Raw genomic sequence first — 20,578 nt, 5'->3', positions numbered from 1 at the left:
CTGAGGCAAATTAAAATTTCCACCCATAGCAACATTGGTGAAATCAAATCAAACATCCAATTACATTGAAGCTAATTTCCTTTTCTATACTCAATGTGTTGTTTGGAGGCAAATAATAATAACACGTCTAAGGAACTGGGTTTATTTGCAATTTTTGAAAGAAAAACTGCCTGCTTGCTTTCCGGTAAAACTGAGAGGAAGAGAGGGGAGGGTTCCTAGACACTTCAGCTGAAAAATGAAACAAGTGCTCGTGCCAATAACTGAAAAACAAAGAGGGGGAAATTGTGCCAGACACTTGGCAGCAGCTGGAGCAATTAAGTAAGCACCTGCTTCCAGCTTCGTCTGCTGCCCCCACCTCCCTGGTTCATTTGGGCTGCTTCCTGAGGATTTGGAAAGTATCTGTAACTCACTGTGCAAACAACATACAGATCTGAATTTTCCCTTCTCTGTATGTTCCTTCTGTGCCCCCCCCCCACTGCCTATCGTTGACTCCAAAGATAGAATAGCAGGAAGCTCCAGGCAAGGTAGGTGATAAAGACACCTACATCCTAAACTCTTGAGCCTTCAGAGAAGCGAGAGGCCTCTGTAAGGACAGTAAGTAACCCCTCTGATGTGAGAGTGTTGGTGTCCCCTGCTCTGACCAACCGGCATCACCCCAGAGAGACCCTTTAAATGAAAAAAACAGATTAGACTTCTGGAGGCTGGATGCGCTATTGATCCAGTCTAGAACAAAAGCAAGTTGGGCTGCAGAGATTTGGGCTTACAAATGATTACACATGAGGCTGTTATCAGCACATGGTGAGCATGTTAGCCAAAAAGAGACAGATGACTCAGGCTTTGAAGAGTTGAATTGTGCAAATGGAATGCAGGTGTTAATATTAACATGTTTACAAAAATTCAACCAAAGGGAATAAGATAAGTTATTCATCCAGCAGAAGTGAACTAACACCATCCAGGGCCCTGAGCTGCCATTGCCTCTTGCTGTCTATAAAAGCTAGCTAATGATGCTCACTTAGAAGGTGTGCGTGAAGTCAATTGAGGCAGCCAGTATATATGAGCCACTTTGCTCCGTGTTTCCTTTATAAAAGATGCTCCGTGAATGTGAATTGCTTTTCAAATGGAAAATCAAGCTCATTATCCTCAGAATTCTTCCTGCTCATAGTCCACTAATAGATACTTCACATTAAATTACACGTTTTCAATAGAGAAAAATGGAAAGGTTGCCATCAACAGTTGACAATCAGTGATGCTGGCTGCTCCTCGGGTGGAGAAAACAAACCCGGGGGAGTGAGATAAATACACACTTGTCCTTCAATCTTAAATGTCAAATTAATAATTCTCTCTCCAGTCAAATTCCTACTGGGGAGGGCAGAAAGTATTTTAATGCTTTTTCATTACTCCTAACACAGCCAGGAGAACTTCTGAGAACACAACCAGAGCTCCTGGCTACAGCCTCACAGCTCCCTGAGGACAGGAAACACTCTGCCTGACCTGCCCACCCCCCATCTCCTAGCATCTTCCAGAATGTTCCCCACACAGTAGCACTCAATGTACAATTACTGCATGACTTCAGTGCATCCTCACTAGGAGAAAGGAGCTAAGAAAGGGAATTAAGGTTGTTTTATTTTGTGAACTTCATTGGCACTTCCTGCTTCACACTCCTTTAGAGGGAAACCTGGCCACATTTTTCTTATTGTTTAAATTATGACTATCAAGTTTTGTTTTGTTGATGGGGACACTTTATCTTGTTCTTAATAGGTACTTGTCTTGTGAACAAGACCCAGAGTTCTAGAAGCAGAGTCTAGGATGGTGAATTTTCTAATTATTAATTAGTTAACATTACACAAAAGAAAACAGAAAGACTGGTCAGTCCCCAAAGAGTCCTAGAGTCTAAAGGTTTAAGGGCTTAAATGTGCTCTCTCTCTCTCTCTCTCTCTCTCTCTCTCCTCCTCCTCCTCTTTTTCCTCCTCCTTTCCCCTCCTTTGGCTACCCTTGGAAAGCCTGGGCCAATTAGTTGTGAGCTTCTGGTTGTATCATCCATGGAATATGGAACTTTGAACACACACACACACACACACACACACACACACACACACAGAGACCTCAAAGCACATCTGGGCATGCTTAAAGGTGCCCAGGCAGCTAGATTAGCAGATGCAGCATCTAGCCTACCTGTCTTAGAGTTTCTCTTGCTGTAAAGAGACAACACAACACAGCAACTCTTAACTTTTTTTTAAAGATTTTATTTATTTATTATGTATACAACATTCTGCTTCCATGTGTATCTGCACACCAGAAAAGGGTACCAGATATCAAAATGGATGGTTGTGAGCCACCATGTAGTTGCTGGGAATTGAACTTAGGACCTCTGGAAGAACAGCTGGTGCTCTTAACCTCTGAGCCATCTCTCCAGCCCAACACAGCAACTCTTTTAAGAAAAAAACATTTGATTTTGATGACTTGCTTACAGTTTCAGTCCATTATCATCATGGCAGGGAGCATGGTGGCAGGCAGGCAGACACAGTGCTGAAATTCCTACTTCTTACAGGCAACAGGAAGTCAACTGAGACACTGAGCATAGGAAACCACAAAGCCCTCCCGCACAGTCTCACACTTGCTACAAGGCCATACCCACTCCAATAAAGCCATGCCTCCTAATAGTGCCACTCCTTGTGAGATTGTGGGGGCCCATTATATTCAAATTACCACACCACCCTATGCTCAGAATCCTTTGTTTAATCTTCTCTCTCCTATAAAACCTGGGGCTCCTGTGTACAAGTTCAAGGGGATAACATATAAGAGGATCCTGGGAAATCCAAAGGGAGAGGGTGAGCTTGTAGAAAAGGTAAACTGAACTAAGACAGAGTAACAGGAGACCCAGACCTTAAGGAACCTTCATTTGTCTGGACACATAACTCAGGTAGTGGTGGACAGACAGGAGGTACGGGAAGGCAGGGCCACTGAAGATTCTATCTAACAGCATCATGGACTGAATAGAGAAAAGAGAAATCAAAATTAAGCAGTCTCCACAGCCTCAGGATATGACCAAAAAGCCCTAGAGTGCTACTATTTACATCAGTTTTAAACTCAGGAAGAAAGATAGAGCCACCGTCATGGTTCCAATGTCCAGCAAATCAGCGATGGCCTCAGAGTGGCCTTAATGACTTATAATGGCGCATGGAATAGACAGCCTTTGAAATCCATAAAGGGGAACCTCCAAGGCAAATCTGTATAACATGGACTGATTTGTCCCGCGCGCTCTCTGTATTCCTCGCCAGCAAGAAATACACGCAGGACACTCGGATCCTTCTGTAGACAAGCTTTAATGCATTAGACTGAACAGAGACTGAGCAGAGACTAAGCAGAGACATTGAACTAAGAAAACCATCCCTATATAAAAGGCTGACCAGCCGCCTGGGACGTATTACCCTATGAATGGCTTTAGCTCCTCAGGCAAGAATGAGCCACGGGATAGGCAGAGATCAAAGGAATGGAGATTACCCAGCGCCTGTGAAGTAATTCACACCTTGGTGTCTTCAGGCAGCATTATAATGCAGGAACCGGCTTCCTACATATCACCCTTTTTTTATTAATTAATGAAAAGGCTTTATATTATTACAAGCAAATAGGTCACCCATATGTTGAGGGATAGAGGCAGGGGTTGACCTTCCCAAAATCAAACATTAAGACTGTGTACGAGAGTCACCATCAGGCTGTCAGTTTGACCCGAAGTACTCCCGACCTGTCCTCTGCCGTTTTTCTGGGAAAGGGGATTCTCAAGGCAGGTAACCCTTATGCAGGTCAACGTACCTCCCAGAGAAGCCTGTATAATAGGCAACTCTGTGCGATGCCTATGCTCAGCATCCCTCTTAGGGGCTGCACAAACCAGACACTCTACCCTGTGCAGTGAGCCTAGGCTCCGGGTGTGCAAGAGCTGTCTGGCCGGCGGCCTATCGCTTAGTAGCCAAAAATATAAGCGCTTGGATGATCTCTTGGTTTGAGCCCTGGAGCTTACATGCCAGTCAAAAGTAATAGTAATCCATAAGCGGCTGTATCGAACAATTACACCCACCCCTTTTCTCACAGGCCAGCCAAAAATAACAGTAATCTGTAAACGGCTGTATCGAACAATTACCCCCACCCCTTAAGTAGAGACAATCGCTCCGCCAAGGGCAGGAGTTAATCTGGATAACAATAGCGGCTCTCAACTCCCGGGGGTAGAGGGTGGAGTTTCGACTTTTGAAGGTCTGTAGAGGCTCTTTGGGTGAGTCTTTCTGGGATCCACAGAGGATTTTCTTTATCCTGTGAGAAAACATAATATCGCTCCCCTGGATCTTATGAGAATAGGATCCGGGCCTTTCCAAAAATCAGTTAAGATATCTTTCTATTTTATCATTTTCTTTTGGCCTTTTAGTTTTTGAGGTGAGACGCTTGGCCTCGGTATGGCCCCCAGCGTTAATGTAAATGAGGCTTTAAAGCCCCAGGCATTCCAGGCCTTTAAGAAGTGTTGAATAGTAGGCATGGCTTTTTCCCCTATCAAAGACTGGGAAAGCCATCTGTAATTTTCTTTGTTCCTCTGATGGTAAGAAGGAGTCGGTTCCAAATAGTGGGGGTGCTGATGGAAGCACACCCGCTGGCATTTTTGGCCGTGCTGTTTCTTTCTCTAGCTTTGTTTCCTTGTTAGAGTCTAAAATCTCAGAGTCTGAGCTGCTCAGCTCCAAGGCTTCCAGTTTCGTTGTAGGGCAGAGGCTCCCCATTCTTTCTCCCTCCTTCTCTGTCTCTCCCTTATCTAGTTGAGCTGTTTCTTTTAAAACTTTATCTCTTGAGCTTTTAGAGTTATTAGAGCTATTAAGATTTAAAGCTTTATACACTCCCTTGTCAGTAGACATTCCAGGAGGTCTTTTTTTTTTATTTGTTGTAGTTTTTTTTCTTATATACACTCCCATGTCACTAGACATCCCGGGAGGTCCTTTTTTCTTATATTTTATTGTTAGGCGCGCCCCATCTCTCACTACATTTGGTTTCTGATATGTAATTCTGGACTTCTTTAAGATTGCTATAACAGTGAGAAAAGTCAAAATAGCTCCTAGTAAAAGCATAGAAGCCTCTATATTAACCTCCCACAATAGTAACATTCCCAAGCCAAAGTCCAGAAAAATCATACCTCTCCGAATTTCTCTCATTACATTCGGTTTCTGATATGTAATTTTGGACTTCTTTAAGATTGTTACAACAGTGAGAAAAGTCAAAATAGATTAACCTCCCAAAATAGCAACATTCCCAAGCCAAAGTCCAGAAAAATCATACCTCTCCGAATTTACCACCCTGCAGTTCTGAATCCGCCTCGTTAGAGGGGTCTCTGAGGTGTTGGAGATGTTAAGCTTCCCGGGTTTCAGCACCATATGTCCCGCGCGCTCTCTGTATTCCTCGCCAGCAAGAAATACACGCAGGACACTCGGATCCTTCTGTAGACAAGCTTTAATGCATTAGACTGAACAGAGACTGAGCAGAGACTAAGCAGAGACATTGAACTAAGAAAACCATCCCTATATAAAAGGCTGACCAGCCGCCTGGGACGTATTACCCTATGAATGGCTTTAGCTCCTCAGGCAAGAATGAGCCACGGGATAGGCAGAGATCAAAGGAATGGAGATTACCCAGCGCCTGTGAAGTAATTCACACCTTGGTGTCTTCAGGCAGCATTATAATGCAGGAACCGGCTTCCTACACTGATTCTATGATGGGAACCAGCTAAAGATGTTTTAGGAGCCTTGGAAAACATACTGGAGTGGGTCCAGGACGATCCAGAAGATAGACAGACAGATCAGAGGAACGGACCCTCTTAAAGTCCCATCTGCCTTGGTTAGTAACAAATCTCTTCATTTGCCCATCTGACAAGGAGAATGTGAGTGGCTGATCGACTTAAGCTGATCCTTCCCCTGATCTTCAACGTGTCCCTAAAATAGAACTACCTGGCAGACTAAAAATAAGTTCCCAATGGTCAGATCCACACCAGTGATTCTAGAGCCATGTAGAGGGGACAAGGAGTATCAAAGCCTGGGGTAAGAGGGCAGGCTATGTTTAGGAGGCTATTCACAGTTCTACATAGCTGGAATGCAGAATTAGGAAATAGTGTTCACTATATGTCTTAGATGACCCATGGGGGCCACTGCTCCTCTGGGGGACATTCATATAGCAAGGAAGGTGTCTCTAAGTCTAGAATGTGGCAGGAATCCTCAGAATTATATGGCAGTAGATGGCATTAAATGGTAGACTCCAAGATGTCCTGGAAGAAGGGTGCAACAATTACATGTATAGCCATGGTGCATGATGAGCTCAGCCTATTTTCTATCACAAAGGGAACAAGCTAGGAGGCCAGGATGATGTCTGTGGGGAGCATGAGATCCCTAGAGATGCACACTCCTGGATCACCTGTCCTCACACTATTGTCACTTTTGTCTTTCCATTGTGGTCTTGAAGACTATAACAGTCACAAGTTGGCTTGCAAATGTCAGACAATGCCCATGTTTGGAGAGTGCTCAGGAGGCATGACAGTTTCTTCTTTAGCTCCAAGATACCATAAACTGTAGTCAGGTTCTTGGGTCATCCCCCTCCAAGAACTCAGGATACCAAGAACGTGTCCTGCTTCAGCCACCTGTTTGCCAGGTACTATTGGGCAAGTTACTTTACCTGCCTGAAGTGCAGTTTCATCTTCAGTATGGGGGCCAGAGTGAGTAGTTATGGCAGAAATGATGTGTTATCCAAACTCTGTTTCTTTTTCTTCCTACTCATTTCCAGTGGACGTTCCCAGCTTCTCTTGCAGCTAACTCAAGCATATGACTAAGTTCTAGCCCTTAGAATGTGGGTGGAAATACATGCTACATTCAGGCTTGTACCTTAAGAAACCTTCTGTGGGTTCTTGTCATCTGAACTCCTTTCTTTGCAAGTTTGTCCAACAATTTGCAAATGATCCAGAGAATGATTCCAGGGTCCTAGAGAGGCTGAAGTTTCTCAAAAAGCAGCCCAAGTTTCTCTCCTTCCTTTTGGTCATACTATGGTATAAGAAGCCATCCATAGCCGGGCAGTGGTGGTACACACCTTTTATCCCAGCACTCAGGAGACAGAGGCAGGCATATTTGTGTGAGTTTGAGGCTAGTCTGGTCTACAAAGTAAGTTCCAGGACAGGCTCCAAAGGTGCACAGAGAAAACCTATATCAAAAATCAAACAATCAATTACTATAATAGTCACTGAAATTTTGGATTTTTGTTTCTTACAGCAATTAACCTACCTTGATTAATACCACAAATATTAAATAATAATATACATAGTAAATGCTTGATTAGCAAGGGCTGTGTTTTAGTATGACTCTACCTCACTTGAGGCAGATGGATTTTCCCCACTGTTTTTGCTTCCCCTTGATCACGTGACCATGCCCCCCCCCACACACAATGTGTAGTGTTACCTTGTCTTTTAGCCCGATCACAATTTTAGTGTACAGCTTCCCTCCACACCTTGAATTTCTAATGGCATCTCCTTGCAGAAATCTGGGAAGGGTGCAGAGGGGATGTTTCTATTGACACGATAATCGTTTTGAAGTGAGTCAGAAGCACCAGGCGGTCCAACTGGCACGGCTCAGCACAGCTCCATTTCTGCTTTCCACATCTCTGTATGAAGGCTAGGGCTGAGAGTTAAATTAGTTTGGGAGCTGACTCCATGAACAGTGCAATCTGCTCCTCTTGGGGAAAACATTGCATAGAAACCGTTCCTGTCGAATTTTCGTGCAACTTCAAATTTTTAATTAGAAACAGGAGGAGCAGATGGGTGGCAAGAGGAATTTAAGGTAACTAGAGAACAAGTGTCCATGGACTAAGGTTAAAAATCAATAACTGTGATCGATGGAGGCACTTAATCAATACAATTAGAGTAGTTTCTGGGGTTGCTTTCTGGAGGACCTCAGGCATCTCCTTCACTGCAAATTGGCAATGCCTGAAGCTTTTCACAACAACATATACCACTTTATATTTTTGTTTTTGAGATACTGTTTTGCTATGTAGTCAAGGCTGGCCTCAAACTCACTATCCTCCATGCTCCCACTCTCCAGAATGCTAAAATTACATATGTGATGTTTCTTAAGCCTCACAATTTTCCTGCAAGGCATAGATACAGTCACAGACAAGGAGACTCCATAAAATCAAATGATCTGTACAAGATTTTATAGCTAGTAAAAGGCAAAGCAAGAACTTGCCCACATAGCCAGGCTTCATGGTCTTTCTACTGTACTAGAGTCTGCCACAGTTAAGGTTTCATTCCTTGGGATTAAATGTTCGCTAAGTAATTGACCATTCAAACAAAAATCTTCCCAAATCTTAATATACAACTGGAAATTTTCTGGGATTAGTAATTTAGGAGTTTAGAGGCAAGTCCAAGAAATCAATTGAGGTTAAAACTTCAGTCTCCTGCTTAAACGCAAATGGCCTAGGATGAGCCACTACAGTGTCCTATGGGACCCCCACCTTGTGAGAGGAAGGGATTAAATAACAGGCCCAGGTTAAGCATCTCTGAATACAATAAAATGGGAAGGAAGAATAACACACAACTCCATGTTTGCTTCAGGCTTGGTCTGCTTGTGAAAGGATCCAGGGTTCACGGTTTTTGTTAAACTGTTAATGTAGGAATGTGGGGGGGGGGTGTCTAGAATTCATAAGAAAAGTAAATCCCAACCCAAGATACCTTATCTTCCCTTTAAAGGTGTTTATACTCTTGAAATATCAGTGTTCCTTGTATGCTTTTTAAAAAGTCAAAGATCCGACCCTTATGCAAATGAGAGCGAGTTTGAGGTTTATTTGGTTTGTTAGTGCAAGACAGTAAAGGTGGTTCAGAGGAGAGTTAAAGGCAGCTGCATCATGCAGGAACTGGAGAGACAAAATCACAACAGCTCTCTAAGACTAGTTAATACATATGTGGGCAACAGAACCAAAGCCTTAGGCCACCTTAGCCTTTCAAATTCACTTCATCTGCCCTGAACTCTGGTCAGCAAGCTAAGGTATGTCCTGAACCTTGGAGAGTTTGATCTAAATAACCAAAAGGCAGAGAGATTTACTTTGGTTCCTGGTGTCAGAGTTTTCAGTCCATGTAGGAGAAACTTCGGCTAGTCTACCCATGCCACGATCGCCCTGCCTCCGGTGTCCAGGCCAGCCAGGCACTTCCTCCCTAAGCCAAGCCGCCAAGCCTACCTCAACACCCAGAGACACTGACAGAGGGACACCTGACCCAGAGACACCGATGAGGAAAGGACAACGAAGCAGAGTCAGCACCTGAGTCAATAGGACCTTGGGAGGGGGTATAAAGGCAGGCCTAACTTCCTTAATAAACGAGTCTGCAGCTCTGCTACTCACTGACTCCCAGTGCCTGAGTTGTTAGTGCTGCATCTTTTCCCCCCTCCCCCAAGGGGTGTCCGAGCAGGGTAACCTGCAACAAGTCCATGGTGGCTGGTTGTGTTGTTTCTGTGCCTGTGGGAAGGAACTGTTCATAGGGCCAGAATGGCATGGTAGAGCAGGACCATCTAGCTGAGTCACAGCTTCTGAGGAAGAAGAAAGAGCAACCAGAAAGGCAAGAAAAAAAGTCTTCCTTCCTCCTTCTCTCCCTCCCTCCCATCCTTTTTTTTTTTCTTCCCCCTCCCCCCCCAAAAAAAATTGGCCGCGCCTTGGTAGAACATGCATTTAATCCCAACATTCAGGAGGCAGAGACCAGTGGACCTCTGTGAGTTTGAGGCCAACCTGGTCTACAAAGTGAGTTCCAGGACAGCCTCCAATGCTACACAGAGAAACCCTGTCTTGAAAAACCAAAAAAAATAAAAAGTTCTTATTTTATGTGTGAGCACATGCATGCTTTTGTCCATTCTGGCGGCAAGAGGGCGTCAGATCCTCTAGAGCTTCAGTTACAAGTAGTTGCAAACTGCCCTGTTTGATGCTGGGAACTCAACCCAGGTCCTCTGCAAGAGCTTAGGTGCTCTTAATCACTAAGCCATCTCACCAGTCAATGAAGGCTTATCTTTCAAGGACACAGCCCCAGCCACTGCTTCCCCAAAGACGCCCTACCCTTGTGACCTCATTTCAACTTAATTACCTTTTTGAAACTGCTGTTTTCAAATAAAGTGACACAGAGGTCTTCAGTGAGTGGATTTAAAGGGACAGAACACTTCCTTTGGTGAATGGTTTCCAAGCATATAACTATCTTGAATGCTCACCCCCACTGAGATGCATTTCACAGATGTGATCAAGGAGGATTGATAAATGCCCAGGGGTAGCCAAGTAACAAGACTCTGACCATCTTGTGGAGGTCCTGACTGGCTCTGCCACCTCTGTGGTTCCTTCTATTTGCTCTTCATTGCACTCTTTACAATGAGAGGGTCTGGGAGAATTGTTTTCCCAGGCAACATCACCAACACTGAGTCCCGGGCACAGCAGGAGTACTAAGAATTCTGATTGCTAGAAACAGACAGGGGTTAGAGATGAGGCACTGAGCAGGCTGACCCAAAGTCCTGGAGCTGCAGCATGGAAGACACAAGGGTGTGGGCACTGGCCTGTGACTGAACAAAAGCCAGGACAGGGACTGACAAGGTGAGAGAGACTGGGACATGGCACTTATTTCCTCATGTTCCTCTTGCCACGATAACTCCTACCAAGGATCTCTGTCTTCATCCCACCCGAAGGCCCTTTCTAGGAATAGTGTCTCTCACTCTTGTCTTTGGGGGAATTGAAAAAGAAAGTAGAAACAAAGGGAAGGAAAAATAGCCTTAATGAGAAATTACTGTGACTGGAAAGATGGTTCAGCTGGTAACATTGTTTGCCACCAAGCCTGGTGGGTGACCTTAGATCAATCCCTAGGACCCAGAAGATAGAAAGAAAGAACTGACTCCTCCCACACACCCTGACACATGTGCACATATGATATGATATGATATGATATGATATGATATGACATGATATGATATGATACGGGACGTCTTTCTGGATGCTGTGAATATGTGTTGCTTTTATTGGTTGATGAATAAAGCTGTTTTGATCAATGGCCAGGCAGAATACAGCTAGGCAGGAAATTCAAGCAGAGTTACAGAGAGAAAGAAGATAGAGTCAGGAGATGCCATGTAGCTGCTGGGGAAGCAAGATGTGAGGTAACAAGTCACAAGCCTCCTGGTAAAATATAGAATACTAGAAATGAGTTAATTTATAGGTAGAGCTAGCCATCAGAAGATTGGCCAAACAATTATATTTAATATATTAGCTTCTGGGTGATTACTTCATAAGAGACTGAGGGGACCTGGTGGGCCAGAGAGAAACTGCTCCGGAGAGACCAGAGGGACAGAGATAAATATCCAACTACACACATATGCACATACAAATAAATATGTTGTTTTAAGAGAAAAGGAATGACCAATTATATATCCTTGGGTTCAGGTCTTATTTCTGCCATTGCCAGGCTTATAAATGATTGAGTCCACTTTCTTCCTTTCTGTGAAGATGGGCACATCCTATATACAGACCCCATCGAGCTCTTGTGAGAAATGAATGATGAAATGTAGTTCTTTCTGAGATTCTCAGTGCAATGCTCAATGGAAGACACAATGAGAAAGGCACCTTTTTCTTGTACTTTTTTCTTTATTTGTCATTCTTCCCCTTGTTCTCCAGTGTCTTGAACCCTTCACATCATCTTTGTGAGGACTGGAAGGTGAAGCAGGGAAGATTGTTCCTGCTCTCTCTGGTGCAAAATGTCTAAGAAGGGACCTGTCCACTGCCACATCAGCTGACAGATGCCTACAGCTAATGGGCACAGGAAAGTCACGGCTCCTGATAGAACCCCGTGGACAGACTAAGACAGTCACAGAGACTTAGTTTGGTGTAAACATTCCCAAGTTAGTCAGGATTCTGTGGGGCAGTTGCTGCCCCCTTGATGGTCTGACCCTTCCTTATACTTTGTGTCTTCTTGCTTAATTGCTTAATTACATCAGGACCATGTGGAGTTTGAAAGCGGGAACTCTGTAGGTCTCTTTATTTCAGAATGCCTAGTGACACACTGTGTTTCACATGGAGGACATACATTTGTTGAAAGAAGTGACTGAGGAATAAAATTTGTTCATAGTAAAAAAATATTAAGCAGATTCAGTGTTGTGTAGATATAATCTAAGCAGTATAACTACAGCCAGCAAATCTCAGGCAGCGTATAAACCAAATCCTCTGCTGTCACTAATACTAATCTAGAAGAGTAACGAAAAGACCTATTTTCCTGTTGATATTAACGCGTCCTTAAAGTTCTGGCTCTTTCATTAAGATAACCCTTCTTATACCTGACTCAGTTCCAGAAAAGAGGCCTGAGCTATGCCTCTTCATGGCTCTGAGGTTTACTCTACACTGCAAGGAGAGTCTCTGGAACTCAGGCAGGAGGCTCAGTGGGTACTAATATCTTTGCTTGATCTTAGCAAAAATGCTGAGAAGCAATAAGGGAGTTGATCTAGATCACAGAGTTTCAGATCTGTTCTGCTCCAAGACCTGTTTTTTTCTCTAACCTTCTCCTTCCATGGTCCTGTGACAGCTTCAGGAGGAGACTTATATTAGGTGAGGAGACATGGGCTAACAGGAGGCCGGTTAGAATAATCACAACTCACCATAAGCAGAGCACTGTCATGTGTCTATCATTTCTGTGTCACAACAGTCCTTGGAAAGCACATAGTATATTCATGCCATCAGTGAGGAGACTGAGGATCCGAACACATAAAAGCTTACCAGAGGCCAGTGGAGGTAGTGCACACCTTTAATCCCAGCACTTGGGAGGCAGAGGTAGGTAGATCTCTGTAAGTTAGAGGCCAACCTGGTCTACAAATCTACTGTCTTGAAAAAATAAAAAACCAAAACCGAAGCAAACCCACCAACCAACCAAACAAACAAAAATACTTGACTAGATGCCCAATGGTTAAATGGAAAAGTCAAGGCCCAACTCATAACCCTCACACTAGATACATCCCTCATGTGTTCCCAGAGTCTTGAGAGCCAGTAGGTGTCTCCTGAAAGCCTGTAGAACCAGGTGGGGCTCACACAGATAAGAACTGTCTAAGATTTCATAGACCCCCATGAATTAGGAATTACACAAAGAACCGTTTGGAACCTGACTGAAGTCAGAATAGAATATATATTGTTCTTGTGCCTATCACTGCAGTTGCCAGGATCTGGCTCCTGGTCTGCACAATGACGACATAAGTGCCTTGGTGCAAGGCAGGTGAAATAGCAATCCAGACAGCACATGGGAAGCACTAGGCTTGTGGCATGCCCTGAGGTCTGGCTTTCTTCATTTTCCTGCCTCCACTACTCAGAGCAGTGGGGCACTGCCACATGTGAGGCCCAGCTAAAGCACAGCCCAGAAACTATTAAAATTCACCCTTGCCCTGGGCTCACAGGGCATTAATCCTATGGTCATAGCCAGTTCTCTCATGCCTTTGCTATTTTCTGGGGTCAAATTCTTTGCTTCTTGCGTCACCATTCCTACTGAAACTAAGGGGTAAAATAGAGGCCGCAAGTCACAGCAGCAATAGAACATACTTAGTTCTTCCAGAATGAGAGTATAAAGCAAAACAAAATGAAACAGAAGCCTTCCAAAGGATAAGACAAAAGACAAAAGCCTAAAAGCCAACGACACACAGTCCAAGCCTCTGAAGTTTTCACAGTCTAGTTGTATGATTTTCCACTTAATTTTACAATCTTAAGCCAGAGCAAACATGAAATTTTTTAAAACAGGAAAATTCAAAGGAGAGCTAACACTGTCTTCAGAGTGACTCTGGCGGGCATCAGGCAGAAGGATGGAGAGCCTTCATGTGTTCTGTTTTATATTTCAGTGACCCGGCCTCTCTCTGGGGCAGCACTTCTGAGGGCCATGGCTCTTCCATTGCACCACCCCCAAATATATTTTAGCTAAGATATTTTGACTCTGCCCATGGTTTGGAATTTTCCTTATTTATCCCCAAACAACCTTCTGTGACAGGGTAGCTCATGGGCAGAGTACTCAGATCTGATAAAATTCAAATATTCATACATATTTCTGAGAAAATGCTAAAAGTTAAGATCATAATTTATTACCTGAGATCACTCAGTCCTGTTTACTTCTTTTTGTTTACCTGTTGCTGTTGTTGTTTTCTAGATAGTCTTTTCATATAGCCTAAGTTGAACTATTAGAAATTGCTACATAGCTCAGTTGGCCTCAAGCTTATGCTCCTCCTGCCTTTGCCTCCCACAGGTTAGATTACAGGCATGGATCACTTGTATGGGTTATCATAATTATTACAGCATACAACTTGTGTATGTTAAGTGTTTCACTGTGGCATTTCCATATGGCCTGTTCTGTTTGTTTTTTGTTTTGAACTTATGCATTTTGGTTAAAGGCAGTACACACACACAAAGTGAAAGCATTTCTTCTAGACTGTTTTTTTTTTTTTAACACAGTATTTTTTTTTCTGGAGAGAGAACTTAGGAAGTCAAAGATATTAACACTGTAAAGATGGGGTCAGTGAGGCCCAAGGAAAGGACAAGTCTTGGCTAATGACACACAGTCACTCCACAGTTCTTACCAGAACTGTCTATTTGCTTTTGATTCTATATGAGCAGTATTCAGGTTCCCCAAGTTAATGGATAATTTATTGATCAATGTTCAGAAAAATATAACAAAAGTTTTTGCTATATGTTCAACCTTTTGGTCCTTATAGACCAGAGATGTAAGTACATTTGGGACAAGATAATTCTTCATTGTGTATGAAGGACCCAAATTTTAGTCTCAGCATTCTTCATCCAACACATGCAAATGGAATTTTCTAGCTAGGTTGATGGCAAAACTGCCATCAAAGTTTCCAAAGACTTCTTAGAAAGGCAGTAGTGCTCTGAATTGATATCCAAATACAAAATGGAAATTCTAGACCTAAACAAACAAGTCCCCACATGCCTCCCTATCCTCTGCTCCCATTGCCTTCTATAACATTCTCCTTGCTAAATAATCATTCAGTTTGTCTTGAAAGTTCCCCGAGCACCCAGGAATAGCCACAAATAATGTTCAAATATTCAGGTTCATAGCAAAAAAAAAAAAAATAGCCCTAATATTTTCATAGCTCTAGAACACTCAAGCAACTCTCTGTTCAGTGCTGTCCTTGCTTTGGTTACTGGAAGAGGCAATTTATATGGAGAAGAACACTGTTAGAGATTACTCAGCCCAACAATTTCCTTGGAAAACCAGAGCATAGTGCTAAGAGTGGTACCCAAATCACACAGCTCACACATGGCACAGTCATACCTTGGTCCATTGCCTTTCTTCTGTCTCTCAGAGACAATCTTTCCATATGTCAGTATTTCCAAGACCCAAACTTGGCCATGCAAGTAGACTAGTGTACAGGTGGCCATCACTCACCATCTCATGGGGAGGTTCTACACTCACACAGCTATTTCTTGCTCCTATGTGAATGAGGCTAGATCACCTTTATTCCAGGAAACCACTGTGATGCACTGAGGTGGTTCTGTGCAGATGGAGAGATTATTAAGCCCTGAATCTAAAGCCAGCTAGACATCTTGAGAAACCTATTTCCTGAGTTAGAAGCTGGAGGACAATAACCAAATTGTGTTACAATGGCTAAGTGGGATATGAGTCTAAAGCTAAAAACAATTTGGAACAATATAAGTCAATGATATGTTATCATCATCATCATCATCATCATCATCATCATCATCATCATACTGTTTGTCATCACCATGACGAATCAACAACTGTTTTTCCTTCTCTGGGAAGGAATTGAAATTGGCTCAATTTCTGCTGCTAGCATGATCTAGGAGTAGCTTCTTCTCTTGAAGACCTAAGCAAGAGCCACCATTCACTTTCTGCTCAACCTTCAAGAGGAACGTGAAAATGTAGAAAGTCAAAAATAAAGATCAGTGATAAAATGAAGCAAAATGTGACTTAATGTTTTTAGAGTAAACGAAAGTTCAAGTTCACACTTCTAAGCCAACTTCTCTTTTCTACAAAACTATTTTGCCTACTTTTCCTGGCTACTGGCCATTCCCTTAAAGGGACAGAGAAGTAAGTTGTATGTGCGGCCTCCAAAGAAGAATTTTTAAGCAGTCAAGTTTGGTGCCTTTCTTCTCCCTGGACTGAGATGAGGAATATTGGCTATCTCAGCCTGGACAAAGTCCTCACTTTACCGTCTTCTTGTCCTTTTCTTGGAGACTATCATTCCTGCTGGGGTGACCTTCAAGTCCCCATCTTGCCTCTAGTTTTATGTGACCTGATCAGCCTCATATTGAAGAGTAGGTAGAAATTTGTACTCTTTCCTGGACTCTGATGTTTTGGCATCTGGGACCAGGCTGACTTGGAGCAACTGCCTTTCTCTAGCCAATCCCCAGAGATAGCTGTTGACTTACCAGGGTGGGTGTGTCATTCACACACCAACCAATCAGTCCAGACTCCATCCCCTACCAAGCACTGTTCTATCAAGCTCTCACACTCCAGGTACCATCTGCTGACCACTTCAGCCAAGAACCAGACATCCAGGAACAGCCTTATTCTGCCTCATCTGTTTCTTCAGAAGAGGCTCCTTCTCCTTGCTCTGTCTGCCCCTTGATCAACCCCCCCACCTCCCCAAGTATCATTCTGTGCCTCGTGCACAATCCCTTAGATTTCCATAGGGGAACTTAAGAAAGAAAGAAAGAAAAAAAGAAAGAAAGAAAGAAAGAAAGAAACAGCTAAATTATAACTGAGCATGGTGGCACATACCTATCATCCCAGAACTCGGGAGGCAGAAGCAAGTAGATCTCTAAGAGTTCAAGGCCAGCCTGCTCTACATAGTGAGTTCCAGGACAGCTAAGGCTACACAGAGAAACCTTGTCTCAAAACAATAATGACAACTAAATTATAACCTGTATGTGGCATATGCATCATAAGCTTTAAAAATTCCTCGTGTAATTCCAAAGATCAGCCGAGTTTGAGACACAGGTTGAGTTTTCACAGTGCACATTTTCTAAGTTTATAAATCTTCATTGTGCTAAATCTCCAACCTCCTCTTTTAGACGCTAGAAATACAGAAGCTATTTTAACCTAGAAGCTCACCCATTCCACTATCTACTGCCTCTTAGTCTACATTCATGTAATTGCACAGTCATCCTAAAGAGAGGTTGGATTTAGTCATTGAAAAAAAAATGATATTACACAAGACAATGAGGAACTTTGGTAAAGAAGGAGTTAAGATGATAGCTGGTTCAGCTGCATGCTGGGAATTGTAGTTCCATAGCAATGTCTTAAGGTGCTGGTGCTGTTGTCCTCTGAAGCAACAGACAGTATATCCCATTCCCCATGGCTCATCAGAGAGGCAGCTAGCTAGTACTGTGGATGTCAGAGTTAGAAGTCCCAGGTTAGATCCCAGCACCAATGCCACTAGCTGCAGGGCCCTGGCCAAGCTTCTTCCCTTTCCCTCTTGTATTTCCTTTTCTGTGACTATAGCGTAAATAATTATAGTCCTGTCTGGAAACAATGGGGATGGGAATAATAATGATGCCCAGCACATGGAATTGCTGTGAGTTAGTACATGGAATGTGTATTAGAATGTCAGCTGTCGTGTAATGGCATTATATAAGCATCTGATTTCATTTTTATAGATTCTCAACTTCCCTCTGAGCCAAAGCTTTCGTCTCTTGGATCAGAAGAAGTAAAACTCCACTGATTCTATCATTAGAAGACCGAAGTTTAGCTCTCCTTGAGAAATGATCCATAGCCGTTTGTCCAAACTGTCTCCTGATCATTTTTCTGTTAAACAGTGGAGTTGGGTGTGGTGTGAGAATCCAGAGAAAAGGCAAATATTAGCTAGCATATCTCGGTACCATGATACACGCCCCGTGGTTTTGTCTACCCAGTGTCCATTCCTAGGTCACCAAGCTTCCCTTCAGAAACCAACCCTATCCCATCACACACCTCCGTGGGAATGCCAGTCAAGATCCTTGCTTTTTCATGGCAATGGATGACGGGCACCTGACACTAACTCAGCCTTCAGACTCACTCCTTTGAGGGGATACATGACAATAAGGACTCATCCAAGAATGCCACCAAGGTCCCTAAGCTCTCACAAGTTTCTCTAGCTCAAAGCCTGCTTGGCCAACCCTTTCTTGGATTCTAGAGGCTCTCTATCACCATGGAAACAGGTTCCTGTAATGCTTAGGTTGGCAGAGCTGACAACTGAGTCTGTCACTTGCTGCCAAAGAGTCCTAAATGGTACTACTCCTAAATCCCCATAAAGATCTGGCCCTTCACTGGCCAGCCTTACCACACCTGCTTTCTATGTAATCCTCAAAGAACCATGCCTTTATCACAACCAGGTTCCATGCAATCAATTAACATTAATTGATCTTAATGTTAATAAGGCATTATTTTGACCTTATCGATATGGAAAGTGAGGCACAGAGAAGCTAAGCAATATGTTCAAGGTCACAGAGCTAGTAAATATTATAAACAATATTTTATCAGGTCTAATTCCTGCCTTCTATCAGCCAGTGAAGCTTATTGGATCATCCCCCTGCTGCTTCCCAGACTCCTGGAGTGGTCAAAGATCCTTAGCATATTCTGATACAGTGTTTGAGGGTTCATCTCCTTTCCTCTTTCTTCCCCTTTCCCATCGCACCCCATTCTTTCTTTTCTCCAGTTGTAAATCACTTATAAGAAACAAAATTCATCTCAGCAGGACGGGCTCACACACATATGCATATTGAGTGGAGTCAAAGGCGGCTGTAGTTTGTATTCAGAATCGTGGACTTTCAAAATCTGCTTGTACCCACCAGGTTGATTTCCCAGCTAACTACTGCATTTGACTGACTCTCGGCTTCAAACCCGCCCCACCCCCCCCACCCCAGATCTACTAAGAAAACGGCTCAAAATGGCACTGCTTTGCTTGTCCCGGTGTTTGCAGAAGGAGGTGGGGCCAGGCCTGATTCTTTAAGGTTCCTAATGATTTGTTTACCACAGTTAATGTGGGGTTTCCTAGGCCACGCCAGCCTGAGGGGAAAATTGGGCTCATACCCACAGCACAGGCTGTTCCTCACTGCTCTGCTTTCTTCAGCTCTTCTAGATCGCCAGCACACTCCTGGGACCCACTTCAGTCATTCCGAGGATGACCCGGGAACGCTACACTTGTGCTCCCAAACCTTTTGTGGTGTCCTCTTTGACTCTGGCTCTCAGCTGGGGTGATTTGCCAGTTCCTCCAATGGCTGCGGGGCTTGGACCACCAAGGCTGACCTAGCTGCTCCTGGAGGAAAGAATCCAGTGACTGGAGGCACCTTAGCCTTGGCCGGGATGAGGATGCTGTTTGCCTCGCGTCTCTACAGAAGCCTGGCACCTCTGCTCAGTGCAATTGTTTTGAGCACTCACACGTATCACTGCGGTGTCTCTAACTAGAGGAGACCCCTTGGTACAGGGATCTCAGAACAGGGTCCTCTCGTCCTCTTCAGCTCACACACGTTCAAGAGCATGGGTTAAGAAGAATCCTCACCCTCTCTTTGTAGCCTCCTCTTTCTCAAGCTCTGGGCCATGTCTAGGTCAGCTCTAGGTGTGGTTGCTCTCACCAGACTGGTGGGTCTCTTTTTGATCCTTCATATGGTTAGACTCTTAAAACCACCAGAACCTGCCATCTAAGAAAAGTGTCAGCTTCCTAGGGTGTCTATACACATCAACTGACCTCATATTTATGTGAAAACTTTGCTTCTCAAGTGCCGGGAGTCACGTGATCAGAAGCTAACATTTTGCTTCTATGATGATGATGATGAATCTTTCTTATATATCAGAGCAGCACCAAACTTTTAGACATGTGATCTTCTTCAGTTCTCTCAGAAACTCTATGTGCCGTGTGCTATGATTGTCCCCATCAACAAGGAGAAAACTGTGATTTAAGAAGTTAAGTATGTTCATGGTCACACCTCTGTCAAATTGCAGGGACAGTCTTAGATTCTTCTCCGTTGCTCCTCTGCAGTTCTGACTGGGCTCTGAGCCTGCAGTTCTGAGCTGGGCCTTCCGGTGCCCCGGGCCTCCTGCCAGCTCTGTTTTCATCTTTCCTGGGCCCCTCTCCCAAAGGCCACCACAGTCCACAGGTAGGTTGCCAGTCTTACCTAGCACTGAGTTTCTGCTTGTACATCCAACCTCTTTGCTCTCTCTGGGGGCTTCTCGGGAGAGTAGGAGGAGAGGCATCACCAGCAAGATAGTCTCTAATCTAACCCCAAGTCTCACAAGATTTCCTAAGCCCTTCCTCAGATTCATTTCTGGAGCTTATTCCAGAAAGACTGTCAGCACCCTTTGTGGCATGGTTTAAACTGTGCCTGATCTTGGTGGGCGTTTTAATTGAATAAGGAATTCAAGTCTGAGCTTTAAATGCCATACAAAAAGAAAAAGTTACTGTCTTTTCAAAATGCCCATTGTAAATTGTCCTTAGTGCGCCCCCCCCCACCACCACCCGTGGTCCTTTTTCTGCTTGAACTGACAAACTGAGTGAGCTGAGCAGCTACAAGGGAATGGCAGGGATAC

General features: G+C 43.8%; 1 long non-coding RNA gene across 1 annotated transcript; it reads right to left on the bottom strand.

Annotated features, from left to right (window-relative positions):
• Positions 1–5,301: 5,301 nt before the first annotated feature.
• LOC118238638 lies at positions 5,302–5,729 on the bottom strand. The gene is made up of 2 exons (XR_004769454.1): positions 5,683–5,729; positions 5,302–5,465 (listed from the first exon to the last, which is right to left on the bottom strand). It is a non-coding gene; the product is annotated as an uncharacterized LOC118238638 (long non-coding RNA).
• Positions 5,730–20,578: the final 14,849 nt, after the last annotated feature.

This window comes from Cricetulus griseus, chromosome 3 (genome assembly GCF_003668045.3).
Source record: "Cricetulus griseus strain 17A/GY chromosome 3, alternate assembly CriGri-PICRH-1.0, whole genome shotgun sequence".
Lineage (NCBI taxonomy): Eukaryota > Metazoa > Chordata > Mammalia > Rodentia > Cricetidae > Cricetulus > Cricetulus griseus.
Note: the sequence above shows the minus strand (reverse complement) of the source record. Positions and strands in the feature narration are given on the sequence as shown.